We start from the raw sequence: 4,896 nt of genomic DNA on the forward strand, positions 1-4,896 counted from the left end.
ATAATATTATTATTTTAAAATATCCAACATGATCAGCTTCAATTAATAGTTGAATCTCACCATTCTTAACTCATTAATGTCTTTATCCAAGGAAAAGGAGCTTCGCTCACTTAGCTCACATTCTTGGAAGAGTATTACCCACTTCTTTAGACTTTTGTGATTTTGATTTGCTTTATTCGAATTTTAGTTTTAGTATTTGTAGTGGGATAGTCTTGGGCCTTTTTATATGGAAAAAATACCTATATACACATCCTTATTTGACTATATTTTCTATTATTCTCTACCATTTCAAATTATTACAAAAATCCTTCTTTTTCATCTAAAACTACACTCAACCGGATACATTACTGATCAACTCTCAAAGCCACACTTCCTACTTCCTATTTTCACTCCTTCAATCTCTTCCTATTTTCACTCCCACAATATTATCAATTACTTCCTTTTTACAATTTAAATTTCAAAATATTTCTCCCTCAAGCCAATCAATTCAACTTCCTGACTATGTAGGTCTTCATCTTCTCCAACTTATGGTTCATCCTTGTTTGTTTTTTAATTTTTTTCATCATCAAAGTCATGATACATATGGAAGTTGCTTCTTCTTTTCGACTTCGTGAAAAAAACGCCCAAAATATGAAAAAAAGATCAAGTTGATGAGGGCTCCGATAAGGACTTTGGATTGAGATCCATGAGTGACGCTATAATTGAAAGTGAAATAATGTTACAGGAGTTGATATAGAGTAGCAATGAAAGTGTAGAAGGATTTATTCACAATTGTTTTTTGATTTTTTCACATCAAATTAATGAATTTTTTCGATCTTTTGTTGTTCAACTTTTTATGATACAAAACAGGGAGGAGAAGAACATGTTTCTAAACACCCTTCTCTACCGAAGGTTCAAATTTTAATGTATCTTGTTGATTTTAATTCATAAATTTATTTCTAATGCCTTTGTTTCAACTTTATGACACATTAAATTAGCTTTTGTTAGTGTTATCATTGATCAGATACATTATTCCTGCAGTAGTCTTTGTTTTATGCAATGTATCATGTTCATATTTAACGTATTGATACATAACTCTATTTTTGTTTGATCTTTGATTAGTGTTCATCATTTTTAATATAAAGTTACTTGATACATAAACACTAACAAATGTATCATTTATATGTATTAAGTTCTATAATGTATCTTCATTGTATTAAAATTTAAAAGGGTATATAGACGATACCAAATCAGTTATGTGTTACGTATCTGCACTCTTTAATGTTGTTCAATCTTATCCAACATAAAATTCTATGTATATGTGCATATTTTTAAAAAAAAATTGATACATAGATCATAATATTCTATAACTGGAGCACTGTGTATCAGATACAATAATATGTATATGATTAATGCAAGTTGCAATGTTGACTACTTCACTAAGTCTCAAATTATGATATTTATCTTTTTTTAAATCTTATATTTCAGGTGTTATGATTCATTGTGCAACACATAGATGTAATTTACTACCACCTTAGAGAGAAATCAAATTTTCATATTGACAACCAATATAGATACACATTTTCAGATTTTTGAATATCTCAATTTTATTGAGATATTCATGATATATTTGCTTAAATTTTCAACAATTTTAAATCAAAATTTAAATAATTTTGGACGAGTTGGGAGAAAAAAATTGATTTGAATTGTTTCAAGTTGTTACGCTTTGTGAGATATTAGTTAGCAGTGATAACAATGTGATTGCATAATTTATGAATTTGTTATTAATTTTATGTTTCTTTACCTTTTTAACCGTAACAAAAGTTATGTATCAGATTATATGTATCAATAATGTCTCAGGTATGAATTTGTTATTTAATTTATGAATCAACAATGTGTTATGTATCACTCACAAATAAGATAACTAGTTCACAAACATACTAAGATAGATACATAGTAATGTATCATGCCAGTTTTTTAAATAAAAAATCATACATTCAAATTAATACAACATGTATCTGATACGTATTAATTGCTAATGTTCATCACACATATCTGATGCAGATTAATGATCATGTTACTTTCATGCAAATTACTGTTAAATACCCATTCTTTAAAAAAACTAAAACTATATGTATCTGATACTGTATAACTACTACACATTAATGTATCGATATAAAATCAAACAGTTTACGAATAATATTTACTTCTACAATGTATCTCATATGATAACAATCCTTAGAAATTTACTAAATATTTTGAGGAATATTAATATATAATAAGTAATATATCCATCTCGAAAAAATAAATTTAAAAAAACTTTGGTCATGATACATTCATACATATTAACAATATATGTATTTGGTACATAATAACCACAACACAGTAATGTATTGATCTAAAAGCAAAATCTTATGGGTAAACTTTACTTTAATTAAAAATTCTTCAACCCCCCCCTCCGTAACGATGATAGTCACAAGACTAAAAAAGTTATGCATGGTATATCTTCTCGTAATTTGCAATAATTTTAATTAAAAATTGAAAGTATTTGTAACAACCCTAAAAAATGAAATACGATGAACTAGAGCTTGTCATGTGTTTTGAAAGTTGTTAACTTGTTAAAATGATAAGTTTTGACTTTTAAAGTTTAGTTTGAAGATTTTTGAGGTCAAACGTCAAGGGACGACCATGACGTTTGAAAACTAGTCTTTTGGTGCTAGTATGTTCTAGTGTGTTGTCATTGAAGTTGGTGTGTTGTTTGAGGTCTTAAACCTGTAGAAGTGACCCAAGTACCTAGATTGACATGTGTAGGGATTAAACGTCTGGGTACGACTCCTCAAGGACCACCCTAAGGGTCGTTGAGGAGGACCCTAAGTTTAGACCCCAAGCTGCCAAAAAGGGGTGAACTACAGCCATGACTTCATGTTATAGTAGAATTGTTCTTGTATGGATTGATCCACTTGAAAGGTGGAGGTGGTTATATATTAAATGTGATGCGATTATGGCCATGAAGGCATTATATGGTCAATTTAAGTGTTATCATGTCATTGTATAGATGGTTGTATAAATATGAAGGTGTTTATGTGATCTCAATGATGATCTTGTGTGTAGTATTATTGTATTGTGATGGAAAGTATGTTCTCTCTTAATGATCATGTATGAGGTTGATCTAATGTGAAAGGTCCTCCTAGTATTGTAATGTAATCTTGCACATTGATTTGGTAGGCCTAGGGCATCCTCCTCCTTGTGTAATTGAATGTGATGTGATGAATGCATCTTAGGACCGGTAGACCAAATGTGCTATCCCCTCCATGAAGTGTGATTGATGTCTTGAATCTGTAGACCTTGTATAGGTGCCCTTTCATGAAACAATGAGTTATGATCTTGAATCGGTAGACCCATTGTAGAAGGCACCCTTCTTGGAAAGTCATGAGCTATCTTTAATGTACCTTGAATAGGAAGACCTAGTGAAAGGACCCTTTCTTGTGTAATGTACTTTGGGTCAGTAGACCTAGTATTGGTAGCCCTCTCAAGTACAATGATTGTGAATGAAATATTCTATGGGAATGGAGGCTAAGCACCGAGTGGATAGGATTAGATGGAAAATCTCCCAATGAAAGGCTAGAGTTCCAATGAACATCTTCCTACCCCAGAACTATGTGCCCACATAGGAGATATATTAGCTAGTGGTCTACACCAATGCTATAATATCATCTAGTTCTACCTTAGGCAAGTAGAACACCTATTTTCGGTGTGGGGGGCAAACACTGGATTCCATGTCTAGCTCTCATGGTCTATGTCGGTTAATGCCTATTCCCATCATGTGGGATGTGCACTCGAGCTATTGGATAGGCTCTACAACGTGTAGGTAGTAGTATGGGATGCTATCTACACATGGCACGCGTAGGCTTTGAAGATACTAAAGTGAGGTCCCTAAGCCTTAATGACTAAGGAGTGAAAGTCCTCTAAAAGAATGAATGTGTCCTAAATGGCTTAATGAAGATGTTGACTTATTGTCTAAATGAAATGATGAATGAGTAGCTTATATTGATGAAATGATTACTTAGCATGTTTTGTATAAATGGAAAGGTTCTTGTCTATTGTAGCCTTGAGGAATACCTAGGTGTGGTATGAAGAGGTTGTATGGGCGGCCACTTCATGTCTTACTTAGGTGTATCTTAGGGTAACTTTAGATAGAGGTCCTATGAGGTTGAATGGCTTATTGATGTATGTACTTATGGGTTATGTGTGGTTCTTGCCTAAATGTGATGTATGAAACTTTTTATATTGAATGCGATGATTATTATGCCTTAATATCATGTTATGAAGATTTTATTAAAAATGGCATACAAGTATGATTTGAACTCAAATGTCCATTTTAGCATTTTTTTTGCATGGTCATCATATTTAGTGCTTAATTGTGCTAACCCCATTCTTTATTTTCTACAAAGTGTAGGTTCCAACAAGTGATAGCAATTCTCTAGTGAAGCTTGGGATTAGAAGTTCTCTCAAGACCTATCTTGGTATGTCCTCATATGTTCGAGGAAAAGGATTCTATGTTTCTAGTTTTGTATTGAGACCCTTGTAATAGACTTTAGCATTTTCGATTGTATAAAGGGCCGTGACCCTATCTTGTATGTTTGTCCAAGGATGTCCATGTGAGACTTAGTCTTCCGCTGTGTCTTTGAAAGATGTTTAACGAGATTTTAAATAGTTGGTTTTAAATAAAGTTTTAAGTCCGCACTATTTTCTATTGTTTATGCAATGAATAAGCTAAGAGGCTTGTATTAGACCTCTTTGAGGTCGAGTACGCCGTGTTACGACTAGGGGGTGCTCTCCGGTCGTGACAAACTTGGTATCAGAGCATAAGGTTTTGGAAAATAGTTTTTAGGTTCAAAGTTTCACAAGCCACGTCTA

The sequence above is a fragment of the Solanum stenotomum genome, chromosome 4, assembly GCF_019186545.1.
Source record: "Solanum stenotomum isolate F172 chromosome 4, ASM1918654v1, whole genome shotgun sequence".
Taxonomy (NCBI): domain Eukaryota; kingdom Viridiplantae; phylum Streptophyta; class Magnoliopsida; order Solanales; family Solanaceae; genus Solanum; species Solanum stenotomum.